The following is a 19,541-nucleotide window of genomic DNA, read 5'->3' on the forward strand; positions in this document are numbered from 1 at the left end:
CCTCCCATTTGGGTGGTCCACTGGCTCTCCAAACCCATCACTTCCCCCTGGTCCTCCCTGGGGCTCCCCAGCTCAGCCTGAAGGACCTCCCTCCACAGGTGTCCTTGCACCCCAGCTGTGCATCTTCCTCCACCCAGCGCACCGCTAGTCCCCCACCTAACTAATCACCAGGGCCAGTCACCTCCACCTGCTAAGACCTCCCCACCCCCTCTCTTCCCCCATTCCATCTGCTGCCTGCTGCACCACCATCCTCTCCTGCCCAGATGTCTCCCAACTCCGCCCACCACTGCCTGAAATTCCCTCCCACACAGGGCTGTCTGGGTCAGGCCAACTCCCAACTCCCACTCCTCTCTCCAACCTCAGATTACAGTTTGCTTCTCCATCCCAGACTGGCTCGGGCCACCCTGCAGTTCCCCAGCTGTCACACCCATCACACACACTCTTAACGGTGTGGGACACCCTCCACTGTCATTTCCAGGAAGGCAGGACTTGCCCAGCCTCTCCACTTTTGTGTTCCTGGCTTCCACACCGTGCTTGGCTCATTTAGGACAAGTACGTGAGAGAAAGAAAAAAAAAAAAGAACAAAAGGTCCCAGCAGTCTGCTACAGTGGGTCAGGATGGTGAGCTGGGGGTCATCTCTACGCCTGCCTTGGGTAAGCTGGCAGCTCGAGCCCTCCCCTTCCTAAGCTACAACACAGGCAGACCAAAAGTCTTCCCTTCAACCATTAAGGTTATAAAACGTGATGCCACCTGTGGACGTGGTTTCAGCTTGTGCGTGATTGTGACGTGGAAACACTCCCTTCCCCTTTTGAGAGATGTCACCTCGTCAGAGGCTTCCCTAACCAGCCTAATTAGCACTGCACCCACGCCCTCCAGCCCCGCCCCCATGGCAACACTCATAATCCCCTTACTCTATTCTGGTTTCCCACTGGGCTCCAATAGGACATTCCTCCTTCACAGCATCAAATTCTCCCAGATTTGGGGATCAGCCCCGCTGATCACCCTTCTTCAAGCCTCATCCTTTTCGTAGAATACTCTTCCAGAACCCCAGTCCCCGTTGCCACTTCAAACAGTGCTCACCCTTCCACGACCTGTGCCGAGCAGTGTCGGGAACAGAGAAGAAGCTCAAGGAACGTGTACTGGACCAATGACACAGCCAACAATTGTGCAGGTTAAGGAGAGAGGAAGGGAGAAAGGGAGGGTGGGGGAGAGGGAAGATGGATGGATGGCTCCGGTCCTTCCCACTTACATGTGAGCTTTGTGGATCCCCGGATAGAAGCCAGACGATGTACCCTAAATGCCCACGCTAGAAAACAGATTAGATGACATGGAACAAACAGTATCCTTGGTGACCCTCTCTGGGAGAGCCAGAGCAGACAGAGAAATTCAGAAACCCTGCTAAGCTAAAGGCGGTGGATTGTGGTCCCCTGCTCACCACGTGTGGACTGGAGCTGCCCAGCCATCCTGCTGCAGAAAGCAGTTTCTTACCTCCTGAGGGTCTGGCTGAGAGCTGGGAGAAGTCACCAAGGAGAAGGGGTGCTGGAGGACACCCATGACCAGCGGTGAAGAGTGCCGTCTGGGGACCTGGTGTCCACCACAGAAGCAGCCTCACTCTTCCCCCTCATGCCCGCTAAGTCCCTCCTACCCCAACATCTTATTCTGGCCTGTGCCCCTGCCATGTGCCCTTTCTCCCTCCTAAACTTGTCTGAACCATCTGTCACCTTCTCTAGAACAGCTAATCTAGAGGGGCAGGAAAGTTCCCCCAAGGCAAGGACCACCCAAAAGCACCCAGAATCCCCATTTCTCCCAGAGAAAGAGCCAAAGTCCTGACAGCGCCTGGACACCCATCTCCCTCCCATCTCCTCTCATTCCCTCTGCTCACTTGCAGGCCTTCCCATAGGTCCACGAATGTGACAGGTGTATTCCCGCCCTGGCCATACACTCTCTCCCTCACCTCCAAGACTTGCCGAGACGTCACCGCTCAGAGAGGCTCCCCTGACCACCTATTTACAGCCACACCTGGCACTCACCCTCCCCTCAATCCAGTCTATTTGTCCCCATGGTGTTCATCACCTCTTAAATCCTATAGAACTCACTGACTGAGTGTGGAATCTGCCTGACCCATGGCAGCTCTAGAAGGGAAGAAACAGTTCTTTGTCTCCTTTGCTGGCATGTTTTCAGCATCCAGAATCATCTCTGGCTCATAGACAACATTCAATAAATATTTCTTGAATGAATGAATGAATGCAAGTGCAGTTGGAAGAAAAAGATTCTATTAACTATATCAGAACCTGTTATGGACCAAATTGTGTCTCCCCTCAAATTCATATGTTAAAAGGCCTAACCTGCAATGTGACTACTTGGAGATGGCTCTTTACAGAGGTAATTAAGGTTAAATGAGGACATAAGGGTGGGGCCCTGATCCAATAAGACTGGTGTCCTTATAAGAAGAGGAAGAGACACCAGGGATCCACTCACAGACAGAAAAAGCCATGCGAGGACGCTGCAAGAAGTTGGCCATCTGGAAGCCAAGGAGAGAGGCCTCAAGAGAAATCTAACCTGCTGACACCTTGATCTTGGACTTCCAGCCTCCAGAACTGTGAGACAATAAATTTGTTGTTTAAGCTACCTAGCTGTGGTATTTTGTTAGGGCAGGCTGAGCAGACTAATACAGAATCTTCATGAAAGTTATCAGTGATGATAGGATGGCTTGCTCTGTAGATCTCATTACAACAATAATATCTAGGTGACCATGCTGGCTGAAGTGAGTTGAGCAGGGGTGAGCTGGAGGGGACATCCCAAAAGCCATGAAGAAAACAGCAAGGGACTGAGGACTCTGAGGCTCTAGCCCAAGGCTGAATTCGGTGTAAAAGGGCTGAAAACTGTGGTGATTAGCGTGACCCAGTGGGAAGATTTGAAAATAAATTGGTTTCACGCCTTTTTCCCGTAGAAACAGTGTATGTGTAAATGGATTGGAGTAGAGAGTGTGCCTGTGCGGAGGATACTTACTTAACAGAAAGCAGAAAATATCCTCTGCTGGCTTTATAATTAATTTCAGGGTAGCTCCAATTCACAGAGAAATGATGCTGGACAGCACACACAAATAGCTCTTTTATGGGGCCCATTAATTACTGCTATTTATGTCACAGAGCACAACAGCTCTGACCCCTGGCTCCCCGCCGGCTGTCTCTGTGGAAATGAGGGGGGAAAGTTTCTTTCCCCGGTTTAAACAACAGAGCTCATTAGGGCTGATCTCGGTGACGAGAGCAGAACTCAGTGCTGGGCAGATGTGAGCAGAACCCAGCTCGCGGTGCAGGGCTGGGAGACCCTCCCACACCCACCCTGGGAAGTTCTGAAGCCACCATCACCGGGGTTCCCTGCGCCCTGACTCCAGCTCCGATTCAGAAAGCAAATCACATCCTGACACCCTAGAAACATCCCGTGGGTGGGAAACCAGAAACTGGTTCCTGCAAGGAGGAAAAACGCAAAGCACAGAATTTTGAGAGAGCTATGTAGACCGGCCAGGCTGCCCCCAAAGGGCAGCAGGTGTGCAGTTGTTGGAATTCTTATCAAAAGCCCGCCTACTTAGTTAGAATATGCATGCCTCATTTGTCGTCAGAATGTATTTATTATCCACAAGGATAAAAGTAACCCCCAATTCCCTGCCCAGTTGGAATTCACCACAGCTCATGAATCCTATGGGGAGATGAGAATTAAATGATGAATTAAAACAGGTAGTGCTAGAATCATTCCTCCCTGGTTTTGGAAAAGGTTCAAAAGGCCCCAGCTCAGTAACAGATTACAAGTTTTTTGAGACCATGGGTAATTCATCTTGGTATTCCCTACAGTGCCTGGCTCCGAAAGTACCAAATATATTAAATCGATAAATATATTGGTTAAAAAACTGAATGTCCATTTGTCTCAAATACTCTTCAACTCCGATCCCCCCAGGAGCCTCTTCCTGCTCCAGTTCTAACTCCGCCCCACTTTTGAATGACCCAGAATGTAACTCGGGGCCAATATGGAGGAAGCCACAAATTACATCATCTAGAAGCAAATCGATCCGTGGAATCCAAAAGATAATGGGATGGTTAGGCTTGACTACCCCTCGCCAGCCATCAATGTCAACTGGCTGGAAACAGCAACTCCCGGCTGCCCGCGGGACACCCACACGGAGAGCCGGCATCCAACCCTCCCATTACAGCCTCTCCAAGATCATACCCGCCATGCTCCTCCTCTGAATGAATCGCTCTCTGTGCTCCCCTCACTGAGGCCATCATCATCCCCACCTATTGGCTGAGCACTTGACTCCCTCCCCTTCTCCCCCCAGCCCCCAATTCCCGTGGCAACCAGTCACCAAGTCTCTTCTGGAAGTTTCCTTCCTCGCCACCCCCACTGCTGCCGGCCCAGCCTCCTAAGGGCTTCCTGGGGCTCCCTCAGGTCTCCACCTTCTTCCTTCTCTACACACTGAGGCATCAGAGGTTTCTTTCTAAGGATGGTTATGATCATCTTCTGTGCTCAGAAACTTTTAAAAGAAACTTGATCCCTTGAGGAGAAATTAAAAATCCTTCATGATCCAGCACAAACCACCACGCCCCCTTACCTCCCCCTCTGCATATTTTTTTTTAAGCAAAATTTTGACTAGCTTACATTCTATCAACTTTCATTTAGCCCGACTGCTGTCAGCCAAATGACATTTTCCTTCCTTAAAGGGTTTCACATAATAGTCATAGTGAGACGTATAGTCATGAAGTTTTTGTTTGTTCTATATGATTTATTTTTATGTTGAGAAAAGACACCTAATATAAAATCAAGCATTATTTTTTTAACATCTTTATTGGAGTATAGTTGCTTTACAATGTTGTGTTAGTTTCTTCTGTACAACAAAGTGAATCAGCTATATGTATACATATATCCCCATAGCTCCTCCCTCTTAAGTCTCCCTCCCACCCTCCCTATCCCACCCCTCCAGGTGGTCACAAAGCACAGAGCTGATCTCCCTGTGCTATGCGGCTGCTTCCCACTAGCTAGCTATTTTACATTTGGTAGTGTGTATATGTCCATGCCACTCTCTCACTTTGTCCCAGTTTACCCTTCCCCCTCCCCATGTCCTCAAGTCCATTCTCTACATCTGCGTCTTTATTCCTGTCCTGCCCTTAGGTTCTTCAGAAACTTTTTTTTTTTTTAGATCCCATATATATGTGTTAGCATACAGTATTTGTTTTTCTCTTTCTGACTTACTTCACTCTGTATGACAGACTCTAGGTCCATCCACCTCACTACAAATAACTCAATTTTGTTTCTTTTTATGGCTGAGTAATATTCCATTGTATATGTGTGCCACATCTTCTTTATCCATTCATCTGTCGATGGACACTTAGGTTGCTTCCATGTCCTGGCTACTGTAAATAGAGCTGCAATGAACATTATGGTACATGACTCTTTTTGAATTATGGTTTTCTCAGGGTATATGCCCAGTAGTGGGATTGCTGGGTCGTATGGTAATTCTCTTTTTAGTTTTTAAGGAACCTCCATACTGTTCTCCATAGTGGTTGTATCAATCTACATTCCCACCAACAGTGCAAGAGGCTTCCCTTTTCTCCACACCCTCTCCGTCATTTATTGTTTGTAGATTTCTTGATGATGGCCATTCTGACCAGTGTGAGGTGATTCCTCAATGTAGTTTAAATCGAGCAGTATTAAGTATACCATTCAGGGGCCTCAAGTACATTCCTATTGTTGTGCACCACCACCCATCTCCAGAACTCTTTTCATCTTGCAAAAGCGAAGCTCCTTATTCTTTAAGCAACAGCTGTCTGTGACGCCCTCCTTTGGTAATCACCTTTCTACTCTTTGCTTCCATGGGTTTGATTTTTCAAGATTCCCTATAAGTGAGATCATGCAGTATTTGTTTTTCTGTGTTTGGTTTATTTTACTTAGCATAATGTGCTCCAGGTTTATCCATATTGTCACAAGTGGCAGGAGTTTCTTCTTTCTCATGATTACATAATATTCTATTATATAGATGCCACACTTTCTTTGTCCACCCATCCAACAGATATTTAATCTGTTTCCATATTGTGAATAATTCTTAACAATCTGTTTTACGCTTTCTTTTTCATACTAAGTCTCTGACGTCTGATGTGGATTTTACACTCACGACACATCTCAGTTCAGACCGGGCACACTTCCAGTGTTCCACAGGCAGACGTGGAGAGTGGCCAGGGTTAAACAGGCAGTCCTGGCTCCATGACTTGGACCAAGTCACTCACCCTCTGAGCACAGGACCCAGCACGCTGTCTGCCTGAGACAGAGAACTCAACAAAAAAGCCTGGCGAATGAAGAAAGGAATGAAGAGGTGCTTCTTGGTCTTCATCTGCACATTGTGTAGGAGAACGCCAATCACACAGATTTGTAGTGAGAATAAAATCACACCTTTTGGAGCCAAACCAAGGTCAATCTCCAGAACTGAGAAGTCGCAGGCAAGAAACTTAACCTCAGTAAACCTCAGATTGTCGATCGGTAAACTGGGGGTGATGGTGGTGGCCGGGATACGCCGCATAAAGTGCTCGGCACATAGCGACTGTTCATTAGTTGAGTTAAAACTGAGCAAACAATGGTGACAACACAGTGGGATAAGGATATTACTGCTCTAATCACACCGTGCTAATGCGGAGGGGAAGGAAGGAGGGGAGGGAGGAAGGGAGGAAGGGAGGAAGGGAGGAAGGGAGGAAGGAAGGATGGAGGGAAAGATGGAAGGAAAAAGGATGGAAGGAAAGAAGGAAGGATGGGAGGAAGGGAGGGAGGAAGGAAAGATGGGAGGGAGGAAGGAAGGATGGAAGGAAGGAAAGAAAAGAGGGAGGGAGGAAAGGAGGAAGGAAGGAAGGAAGGGTGGACTGCAGGGGCAGAAGGGGGGCGTCTCATGGAAGCCTTCAAGAAGAGGGACGTACTGCTCTAGGTGGAAAAGAGTTCACCAGCCCCCAGAAAATGAGGCAGGGCAAAGGCCCGGGGGAGGGAGAAATGCGGTGGTTCCAGAAAAAGAAAGTCAAAAGAATAGTTGTGCACCCACCGAGCACAGGAATCTTTATCAGCCCTCCCACCTCCAGCGCCCGGGACGGCTGCTGCCCTTTCACACGAGGTCCTCAATCAGTGTCTGCAATGGCTTCCCCGCGCCACACGCACACAAAGCTTCCTTCCTCTCCGCGTAAACCACGCGTTAAACATCAGGCCTAGCCCCAGTGCCTGTGCTCTTCAGAACGCGAAAACTAGGTCTTTTTCCCACTCTTGCTCTGATTTATACGCATCCATTTATGGTGTCAGTCTGTGTGAAAGGAGAATTTGTGTTCCTGCAATGACACCATAAATCCTCCCGGTCTCTCTTCCATTTGCTGGGAATCCTGAAAGCTCCGCTTCCACTGACAGCAGATAATGGCTTTTAGGAAGGGCCAGGAATTCACAAGCTGATAACAAAGGGGTTCGGCAGGCAGTGTACGAGTGTTCGCAGGCACTTGTGCACAGGGTGCAGTAGGCTGCGTGGAGAGGGCCTGGGCGAAACCAGAATGCTCCAGTACTTGATTCTTTTTTCGTTTTAATACAGGTTGTTCTTTCAATCATTTTAATTAACGTCTCCCAGTGTATTCGCTTGCAAGGGCTGCCGTAACAAATGACATCAGATCAGGCGGCTTCAACAACAGAAATTTATTTTCTCACAGTCCTAGAGGCTAGAAATCCGAGATCAAGGTGTCAACAGGGTTGGTTTCTTGTGAGGCCTCTCTCCTTGGCTTGTGGATAGCTGTCTTCTACCTGAGTCTTCACGTGGTCCTCCCTCTGTACATGCCTGTGTCCTAACCTCCTCTTCTTTTAAAGACACCACTCAGAGCTTCCCTGGTGGTGCAGTGTTTGGGGGTCCGCCTGCCGATGCAGGGGACACGGGTTCGTGCCCCGGTCTGGGAAGATCCCACATGTCACGGAGTGGCTAGGCCCGTGAGCCATGGCCGCTGAGCCTGCGCGTCCGGAGCCTGTGCTCCGCAGTGGGAGACGCCACAACAGTGAGAGGCCCGCGTACCGCAAAAAAAAAAAAATTAAATAAACTAATCTGTTTGGCCAAGAATTAAAATTATTTCTCAACTCAACTGGATCGTCAGTACCTAGGAAACATTTTTTGTTATTCTCATGGCAAAAAAGTAACTGATGAAACAACATGAAATATACACACACAGCAACATAAATATTTATATAGTCAAGTCCAATAAAAGAATCATTTCAAGAGAACAGACTATCACAGACTTCAAAAGGATGTTTCCCACTTAAAAGAAAGGGATCACTAACCATGAAAATACATTTTAAATTCTGAGATTTTTTTTTTTTAAGTTTTGGTGGAGGTATACCTGTGATGGGAGTTATTACCCAGTTGATGATTTCCTACACTACTGGGTCCCATACTGTGAATTTCGGCCAAGTACCAGTTATCTATTTCTTCCATCGAAATTAATGGAGCTTTGCTATGTCAAAATCAGGATGGAAAGATTTTAATAGTGTCTTTCATAGGAGACAAAATTTACTGGTTGCAAACCCCACCTCTCCCCCTTCAAAAAGAAAAAAAAAATACTTTGATCATTATCATAGTTTTTAAAGTGGATCAGTAGTGATAATCTCATTATATTCAACATATTTTTATCATTACATAAAGAAAAGATTCATAGTGCGAATAGTATTAAAAATTCATTTTGTAGGGCTTCCCTGGTGGCGCAGTGTTTGAGAGTCCGCCTGCCGATGCAGGGGACACGGGTTCGTGCCCCGGTCCGGGAAGATCCCACACGCCGCAGAGCGGCTGGGCCCGTGAGCCATGGCCGCTGAGCCTGCGCGTCCGGAGCCCGTGCTCCGCAACGGGAGAGGCCACAACAGTGAGAGGCCCGCGTACCGCAAAAAAAAAAAAAAAAAAAAAATCATGTTGTAATTAGGATTGGGTCTCTGTGGTCCAGATAACTCGATCAATCAATCAATGTAGGCAACTGTCTGAATAACTGAAGCTATGCAAATATTCAAAGTGGCTAGGGGTCCATTTAGCGATCTAACTTGTCTAGCTGAGCTGTCTGTAAGCATAAAATCAACGAGCTATTTGGGCAACTGCCATTTCTTTGTCAACTGCATAGTGTGAAAACAAATTAAAAAGTACGCGCGTAGACCACAGTCACCAAGCCACAGAAAGCTCAGACTGGGACTAGTCCTGTTTATTAAGTACTTGCCAAGCAAGGCTCTGCAAGACGTTTTACATGCATTGACTCATGTAACTCCCATAGATCCTATTATTTTCCCTTTTTTTTTTTTTTGGCCACACCGCATGGCACGCGGGATCTTAGTTCCCCAAACCTGGGATGGAACCCGTGCCCGCTGCAATGGAAGCGCAGACTCTTAACCCATGGACCACCAGGGAAGTCCCTTTTTCCCCTTTTTACCAGAGGGGAAACTCTTGTTTTACACAGATTAAGAAACTTGCTCACAGGTCACCCAGCTGGGATCTGGTACAGCCTGAATTTGACTCTCAACCCACAGCTAAGCTCGTCTTGCCATGGAGAGGGGCCATTGGATCTGAGTTGGAGCCCGAGCTAGACTACCCAGTGGATTATTTGATTATTGTAAACAGCTAAATCAGGTAATTCGATGTAACCAAGAAAAACAAAAACAACTTATTTTCCTATCCACATTAGTCACTTAAAAAGCCTAATTCCCAAATCTCTACATCTTCCCACTGCTTAATAAGACATCCTACACGAACTGACTTAGCAAACGGGCAGTAGCTCAATCACCCGCAGGAGCACAGCACTTGGTGAACAGAGAAAGAAATCGTACAGGTGGGACAGTGTGAACCGAAAAGGACAAGTGACAAGCTTAAACATTAGCTAAACACAGATGTGACTGATGCTGGGACCTTAACTCGAAGACCTCGAAAACTCTCTCCAAGAGGGCCTACCAATTCCTGCCCGTGGGAGAAGTGCTTACAGTGTATCCACAGCCAGGTGTATGGACCAGAGTTATTTCCCAGGGACTAGAGGGGAACAGGGTGGATGGGAATGGTCAGATCCTTCTCTTCACCTCCTTCACCCCTGAGGGAGCATCCCTCTGCCCTGGCAGACTTCATTGCCTCACCCAAGTCAACCTAGCAGACACACCCCAGGCTCTACGGGGTGTCATGGGTTGAACTGTGCCCCAAAACAGTCAAGTTGAAGTCTTAGCCCCCAGTACCTCAGAATGTGACCTTCTTTGACATAAGGTCACTGCAGATGTAATTAGTTAAGATGAGGTCACTAGGGTAGGCCCTGATCCAATGACTGGCATCCATATAAAAAGGGGAAGTTTGGACACAGTCGCACATGGGGAGAAGGCCATGTGAAGGTCAGAGTTATGCTGCCACAAGCCAAGGAACTACCAGAGCTAGAGGGGAGGCCTGGACAGATGCTTTCTAGAGCCTTCAGAAGGAGCCTGGCCCTGTTGACAGCTTCATTTTGGACTTCTGGCCTCCAGGACTGTAAGAAAAGCGTTTCTGTTGTTCTAAGCCACCCAGGTTGTGGTTCTTTGTTAGACAGTCCCAGGAAATGCATCCAGGACGCTAGGGTTACTGGCACCCAGTTCATCCTGAAACCTCTGGAAAAATCCTTTCCAACCACTCCATATCCAGTCCATCAGGAAGTTAAAAATAAACCACAATAAACCAGCGGCCGACTTTGGATAAAAGCTTTCTTCCACAGTACTGATTAACTGAGGTCTCACACAGGGCTCGGCAGTCATGTTGCCCGAAGGAAACCCTTGGACGGTGACAAAGCCTCAGAAGTACAGCCAGAGCCTCCACAGGAAGACCTCGGTTCTCCCGAGCTGCCAAGTCCCACCATGTGCGAAACATCAGGAGAAGCACAGAAGAGTATTTATTTTGAGTGACTAAAACCTGGTTCTACCTAAACAGTCCTACGAATTGATGAGGAAGCTAACACATGCTCCCTCATGACCAAGACGTCACATGGAGTGTGAGAGGTGACAGGGGCAGGAAGACACAGAAGCAGGAGAAACTGCTTCTGGTCGGGCAGATCAGGGCAGGCTCCGTGGAAGAAGGGGCATCTCAACGGGGCTGGAAGGGTGGGCCTTCGGGTGGCACCAGCAGGGAGCAGAGGCATGCCACAGGCCCCCGAGAAGGATACTCCAAGGACAGAGAACCCATCTGGCCTGGGTGAACACAAACGCTGATGGGAGAGAAACCAGAACACAGCTCGGGGACTGAACACTGGGAACCCGGGACGCAGGGGAGGGAATTTGGAATCTGCTCTGTAGAGAATAAGAAAACCAACCAATTGAGGGTGGTTTTGTTTTTGTTTTTGTTTTAAGCAGGGCCGTGGCATAGAGTTGGTTTCTAGATGGTTAGGATGGATTCTGGCCCTGAGGATCTGAGGGTGGGGCGGATGAACAAGGACTAAACCTGAATGCAGCCAAGAGACTGGTCAGTGGGTGATAAAATCAAAATGCAACGCGGAAGTGGAACTCACAGGAGCTGTAAATAACCCGGGAGGGGCTGAGGCAGCTGGAGGAGAGGACACCAAGCCTCTGAGCAGAAGAAGCAGGGAAGGCAAAAAGGCGATCGGGGGGCACAGATGGAGACAGATGTGTTTGGGGTGGAAATGTATCCCCTCAAAATGATACACTGAAATCCTAACTCTCAGGACCTCGGAGTGGGCCCTTCTTCGGAAACAGGGCCATTGCAGAAGTAATTAGTTAAGGCAAGAGGAGGTCCTACAGGGGTAGGAAGGGTCCCTTATCCAAGGTGGCTCGTGTCCCCATGGGAAGAGAAGGGACACAAGGAGAATGCCTTGCGAAAACAGAGGGCTACAAACCAAGAAACACAAAGAGGGCTTCCCTGGTGGCGCAGTGGTTGGGAGTCCGCCTGCCGATGCGGGGGACACGGGTTCGTGTCCCGGTCCGGGAAGATCCCACATGCCGCGGAGCGGCTGGGCCCGTGAGCCATGGCCGCTGAGCCTGTGTGTCCGGAGCCTGTGCTCCGCAACGGGAGAGGCCACAGCACTGAGAGGCCCGCGTACCGCAAGAAGAAAAAAAAAAGAAAAAGAAACACAAAGCTTGCTGGCAAACCGGAAGTTGGAAGAGGGGCAAGGAAAAACTCCCCTACGGGTGTCACAGGGAGCCTCGCCCTGCCGACACCTTGATTTCGGACCTTCTCGTCTCCAGAACTGTCAGACAATGAATTTCTGTTGTTTTAGGCCACCTTGTTCGTGGTACTTTGTTTCGGCGGGCCCGGGAAACGGATACAGAATGTGGAAACAGAAGATCTGAGCAGGGTTAGCTCATCGGCAAATCACCGCCAGCCCTAAAGCCATGTCGTCTGTAGCACTAAGTACGGGACTCAGCTTTCCCCCCATTATACTCATATACCTATCAGAGCAGTGGAAGACGGTGATAACTTATAATCACTGAAACTGTTTCCCCTGTAACATCCATCATCAATGTTAGTGACATTAAGCCACAAAGGAGAGTAAGTTCACAAACGGTGGTCCTCCAGAGGCTCCCAGCGAACTATTTAAGCATACCGATGGGATGCTTTGCGGATATCAAAGTCTTTACTTTCAAATCCATCTCTTTACCAGCAGCAACTGCCTTTCGCCTAAACTTGCCGAACTCCTTACTTCCCTCAGGGCTGGGCCAACGTTAGTCAGCCTCCTCCCCACCCCTGCCCTGGCCCACCCCAATCCACAGCAAAGTTCAACGCTGGGCCTCTCCAAGGGGCGACCCAGAGACAGAGGAGAGGCCTCCAGAGTCTGGAAGGAAAGACAGCTGGCAAAACGCATATTCAATACACTGACTTTTGCCCTAATAAAACCCCAAAATATAAAGCTGGTCTTGATAGTAATCACGAACCATAAGATGGTTCTGCCAGGTGGGGATTCACCAAGGGGCACGTGGGTGAACGTCAAGGCTCAGAAATACTGGACCCAGACATGAGCTGGGAGCCCCACAGATGGGCAGGCTTCCACGGAAGGCAGAGAGCTGAGCAACACAGGGCAGAGTTTCTCAGATCCCCTCTTCTTAGGAAGACACCAGTCCTACTGGATCAGAGCCCACCCGTACAACCTCGTTTTACTGTAATTACCTCTTGCAAGTCCCTATCTCCAAAGACAGCCACATTCTGAGGTCCTAGCGGTGAGGACTCCAACATGGGATTTGGGGGCAGGGGGTGGGAGTTGGGGGATACAGTTCAGCCCATAACAAAAACCCCAAGATGTGCAAGACTCGGGTCTCTCTATGGGGATGCTCAAGATGACGGTGGCTCACAACCACTGCAAACACCAAGCACCCGCTTACACACCCTTTCGGGGCAGAAGCCACACTGAGCAACTATACTGAAAAGGTTGCTGATGCCCGGGCACCAGTGAGGCATGGCCCACCCAGCTGTTTGTGATCAATCAAAAGATACTTTCCTAATGTTGAAATTTTCCTCTGTCACAGTGAGACGGATGATCCTCTCAGATTATACACGGAGAAACCCAAAACGATCACGTTCCTTTCCCAGAAAAAACAACAACAGAAACCAACTCTGTTCAAAGACTCTGGCTTCTCATTCCCTCCACTTGCATGTAATTGTCGCTGACCCTTTATTAAGCGGTCACACTATTTACCCATCCAAGGGAGGTATTGTGCCGAGGGGCCTGAGGTGCAATCAGTGCTTTGGGGGAATTTTTCTGTTCAGACTCATAGAGCAGGGTCTATGGGACCCCAGCTGAACAGCTGCTGCAGCTCTTAACACACAGGAAGTCTGAGCCCTGGGCCTCTCCATCGGCTTGAATGATGACTCAGGAGATGGGGTGGGTCACAGGCCTTGAGGCTCCAGTGAAGGGCATTTCCCCAAGATCTTAACATTACATATGCCGGAGTATGTCTTATGTCTTCCGGACAGTGAGTAACACAAACACAACTGAATTTATTTCTCACCCAGATGCTTCATCTTGCTTGGCTTTCTCTTATAGAGCAAAGCAACACAGTGGATGTTTCCAGAGAGGAACCAGGACTGATTCTGCAGAATTTTACTGGAGTTTTCCTAAAACCCTAGGACTCTTCATCTGTCACTCTCTGAGGAAATTTTTTTTTTTTATCTTATTGAAGTATAGTTGATTTACAAGGTTGTGTTAATTTCTGCTGTACAGAAAAGTGATTCAGTTATACATATATTCTTTTTCATATTGTTTTCCATTATGGTTTATCACAAGATATTGAATATAGTTCCCTGTGCTATACAGTAGGGTTTGAGGAAACATTTTCACTGTAATACCATGAGCTCTGTGTTTGTGGTTCATGGCTTGGTTCTGATTCTAGAACCCAGGTTTCCTGAGGGCAGATCTGATTCTTCTGCCTATTCACAGTGCATCTGGTGCCTTACACACACACACACACACACACACACACACAAACACCCATTGGAGGGGCCGTTTGGGACAGAAACCCAGACTCCACTTGACTTGCCAACCCATGTGCCCTGGAGGTGCCAGGTACCATGGTGCTGCAGCCACTCGTGGGGGGCATCTTTTTCCAACTGGTCTAGCAAAGGAGACTCCTTTTTCTAAACAGTCTGCCCAGGGCAACACCTTTTTCTAACCAGTCTGTCTAGACATACATGTCTTTTCTAATTTGTACAAAAGCCCATACAAGTTGCCAGCAGCTGTGCATAATGAAAGAAATCAATAAATGTTTGAATGAAAAAACACATGATCATCTCCAACGGCCAAGTAAAGGTAATGCTTTCTTTAAAAACCATCCACAACTGGGAAACTTCTCCAGCCATGAACGTTCTGATCTCACAGTACACCTAGCAAATGGCTTTAGATTAAGAAATAAATCTTTAAAAAGGACAATATGAAAATGGAAAGAGTGCTCCATGAGTGTAGAGGGAATGATTCAGAAAAAGGAGAAGAAGTCATCAGCTGCTTTCTCTTTTCGCTTCTCTTTCTTCCTTTCCCTTCCCCTCAGCCTTGAATGAACTTCCCTTGTGTAACAAAGCAATCTTAAACAGGCTATCTTCAAAAGTTGACACTGAGTACTTTAAACTCCAAAATTAGCTCTAATTCAAGAAGCATTCCTGTCCCACAGGCAACAGGAAACAATCAATAGTCTATTCTCACATCATAGGATGGCTGGCAGTCAAGTGTAGCTGAAAAAATACAAGAATAAAGTTGCCTTTGAAGGGGGGCTAAGTTTGGGAGGCACTATAGGAAATGGAAACACAGATATTTTGGCAATAATAATCCAATAAAAAATTCTCAATCCAATCCTGGACTCTAAGGAGATCTTAGATCACACTGGAAATAATGGGGACTTCTAGCAAAGGGCCAGTTAACAAATGTAGTGCCATATCCCCAAAACCACAAATGGAGAAGAAATCAGAACCCCTAAAGACAGTAAAATGTTTTACTGAGTGTTGAGGAAAGAGTTGGCTACAAAATCAAACACATGGAGAACTAAGTTGTCTAATACATTTTTCTAAACCATACCAATCTGGTAACTCGTGGGGAATCACCTATAAATTGACTCTTTCTTCTACTGTTAAAATGATTTTTTACTGTTAAAGGATGCTCAGTGCCAAAAAGGTGACAAGAAGGTCAGGGCAGTATGGATTCAAGGATCAGACCTTCCAAGCACTATGTCACCAATTCAAAAAATGTCAGGGAACCAAATAATACTTAGAAAGAGAAGAAAGGGAAAACCAGGAGACAGAGAAGACAAAAGGCAGAGAGGGTGGGCCGGATGGAAGAATATTCCCTAGGAGCCTGGGAAGCTCCAGGCAGAGGCAGGGAAGGGAAGCGGAATGTTTGGAATGCAGACATCCAGGGCCCTGGGGAGTCCTGCAGGCCTTCCAGACCTCAGGGAGGTGCTGACTGCAGAGGTGAGAGATGTAGCCCTAGTCTTTCTTCCTCACCTTCCCTTTATCATTAAAATAAACTCCATCTTCCATGATGAACTGAGTGGGTGTCTGTTAACTCGCTATCTGAAAGAGCCTAATTACAAATCTTTAAGGATTAAATATAAATGTGAAAATAAAACAGAGGAAGATAACCAACTGCCATTTGTTCACTAACACAATATTGAACACATTTTCAGGCTAACTATGTGCTTTACCCATATATACACATACATACACATCAAATACACAGTATATATATATATATATATATTACATACATGTGTATTTTATACACACACATATATATTTAATCAATTTTCTATTGAATTCCCGTGAGATATTATCATTATTTTACAAATACAAAAACTGAAGTTTAGAGGATTTAAATACCTTGCACAAGATCACACAGATACTAGGTAGCAGCAGAAAGGACATAGGAACCCAAGGCTTTCAGCTCCTAAGCCTGTGCTTTAGTACATGACCCCATTAAGTTAAATCATGCAACAGGCTAGAAAATTCAGTCAAAAATCCCTACTCAACACAAAGATTTTTCTGCAGATGACAATGAAACACTGGCAAGACTCACTGATAATGTATAAAGCAAAATCAACAACAAATTCTCTAGTTTACTTAAGCATAAAAAATAAGAGAAAACTAAAGGAAAAAGACTAATTGGTTTAACTATACAAAATATAAAATCTTATGTACCCCCTCCCCAAAAAAGGAGCCATAAAATGAATCAAATCCAAATATCAATTGGGAGAAAATATCTGCAACATAACATATGAAAAAGCTAATATTCTTAATATGTAAAGAGTTAGTGGAAATCAACAAGACAAACAGAAGAAAAATGGGGAAAATCATTACCAGTTGTTAATAAGAGGAAACACATTTTCAATCAAGTACACAAATTACGATAAACTCTACTAATTATCAAAATATGCTTTTTAAAAGTATATACATACTCACATATGTATATGTGTGTGTGTGTGTGTGTGTGTGTATATATATATAGATATATATATATATATATATATATATATATATATCTGGATCACATGTAACCAGCCCAACACCTAAACCCACTGATTATTGCTGGGTTGTATAATTACAGGTGATTTTTAATTTCTTCTTCGTGTTTGTGTTTATTTTCCACAAGGAACGAGTGGGGAAAATTATGTTTCATTAATCAGATTAAAAAAGGATATATTTTTTAAGGTATCTAAAACAGAAGGGGAGTATATAATGAAACATGTCAAGTGTGGTAGCGTTAATAATGAAAATAGGGCTTCCCTGGTGGCGCAGTGGTTGAGAGTCCGCCTGCCAATGCAGCGGACACGGGTTCACGCCCCGGTTCGGGAAGATCCCATGTGCAGTGGAGCGGCTAAGCCCGTGAGCCATGGCCGCTGAGCCTGCGCGTCTGGAGCCTGTGCTCCACAACGGGAGAGGCCACAACAGTGAGAGGCCCGCGTACCGCAAAAAAAATAAAAATAAAAAAAGAATGAAAATACGAGACAGGAGAAGATGGCGGAAGAGTAGGACGCGGAGATCACCTTCCACCCCACAGATACATCAGAAATACATCTACACGTGGAACAACTCCTACAGAACCCCCACTGAACGCTGGCAGAAGACCTCAGACCTCCCAAAAGGCAAGAAACTCCCCACGTACCTGGGTAGGACAAAAGAAAAAAGAAAAAACAGAGACAAAAGAATACGGACGAGACATGCACCAGTGGGAGGGCGCTGTAAAGAAGAAAATGTTTCCACACACTAGGAAGGCCCCTCACGGGCGGAGACTGCGGGTGGCCGAGGTGGGGAGCTTCGGCGCCGCGGAGGAGAGCGCAGCCACAGGTGTGCGGCGGGCAAAGCGGAGAGATTCCCGCATGGAGGATCGGGGCCGACCGGCACTCACCAGCCCGAGAGGCTTGTGTGCTCACCCACCAGGGCGGGCGGGGCTGGGAGCTGAGGCTCGGGCTTCGGTGGGAGCGCAGGGAGAGGACTGGGGTTGGCGGCGTGAACACAGCCTGAAGGGTTTAGTGCACCACGGCTGGCCGGGAGGGAGTCCGGGAAAAGTCTGGACCTGCCGAAGAGGCAAGAGACTTTTTCTTCGCTCTCTGTTTCCTGGTGCGCAAAGAGAGGGGATTCAGAGCGCCGCTTAAAGGAGCTCCAGAGACGGGCGCGAGCTGCAGCTAACAGCGCGGACCCCAGAGACGGGCATGAGACGCTAAGGCTGGTGCTGCCGCCACCAAGAAGCCTGTGTGCGAGCATAGGTCACTCTCCACACCTCTCCTCCCGGGAGCCTGTGCTGCCCGCCACTGCCAGGGTCCCGTGATCCAGGGACAACTTCCCCGGGAGAAACGCATGGCGCACCTCAGGCTGGTGTAATGTGACAGCGGCCTCTGCCGCCGCAGGCTCGCCCCGCATCGGTGCCCCTCCCCCCCCCCCCCGGCCTGAGTGAGCCAGAGCCCCCGAATCACCGGCTCCTTTAACCCCGTCCTGTCTGAGCGAAGAACAGACTCCCTCCAGCGACCTACAAGCAGAGGCGAGGCCAAATCCAAAGCTGAACACTGGGAGCTGTGAGAACAAAGAAGAGAAAGGGAAATCTCTCCCGGCAGCCTCAGGAGCAGCAGATTAAATCTCCACAAACAACTTGATGTATCCTGCATCTCCGGAATACCTGAATAGACAACGAATCATCCCAAATTGATGAGGTGGACTTTGAGAGCAAGATAGAATATTTTTTCCCCTTTTCCTCTTTTTGTGAGTGTGTACGTGTATACTTCTGTGTGAGAGTTTGTCTGTATAGCTTTGCTTTCACCATTTGTCCTAGGGTTCTGTCCATCCGTTTTTTTTTGTTTGTTTGTTTTTGTTTTACTTTTTACAATTTTTTTCTTAATAATTATTTTTTATTTTAATAACTTATTTTATTTTACTTTATTTTATTTTTTCCTCTTTCTTTCTTTCTACTTTTTCTCCCTTTTATTCTGAGCCGTGTGCATGAAAGGCTCTTGGTGCTGCAGCCAGGAGTCAGTGCTGTGCCACTGAGGTGGGAGGGCCAAGTTCAGGACACTGGTCCACAAGGGACTTCCCAGTTCCATGTAATATCAAACGGTGAAAATCTCCCAGAGATCTCCGTCTCAACACCAAGACCCAGCTTCACTCAACGACCAGCAAGCTACAGTGCTAGACACCCTATGCCAAACAACTAGCAAGACAGGAACACAGCCCCATCCATTAGCAGAGAGGCTGCCTAAAATCATAATAAGGCCACAGACACCCCAAAACACACCGCCAGACGTGGACCTGCCCACCAGAAAGACAAGATCCAGCCTCATCCACCAGAACACAGGCACTAGTGCCCTCCACCAGGAAGCCTACACAACCCACTGAACCAACCTTAGCCACTGGGGACAGACACCAAAAACAACGGGAACTACGACCCTGCAGCCTGCAAAAAGGAGACCCCCAAACACAGTAAAATAAGCAAAATGAGATGACAGAAAAGCACACAGCACATGAAAGAGCAAGGTAAAAACCCACCAGACCTAACAAATGAAGAGGAAATAGGCAGTCTACCTGAAAAAGAATTCAG

The 19,541-nt window shown here is 47.4% G+C and overlaps 1 protein-coding gene across 1 annotated transcript in view; it reads right to left on the bottom strand.

The window, feature by feature from the left end:
• Positions 1-19,541, bottom strand: part of HUNK (hormonally up-regulated Neu-associated kinase) — a 112,658-nt gene that overhangs the window by 71,356 nt on the left and 21,761 nt on the right. The window lies entirely within an intron of this gene.

This window comes from Delphinus delphis, chromosome 4 (assembly GCF_949987515.2).
Source record: "Delphinus delphis chromosome 4, mDelDel1.2, whole genome shotgun sequence".
Lineage (NCBI taxonomy): Eukaryota > Metazoa > Chordata > Mammalia > Artiodactyla > Delphinidae > Delphinus > Delphinus delphis.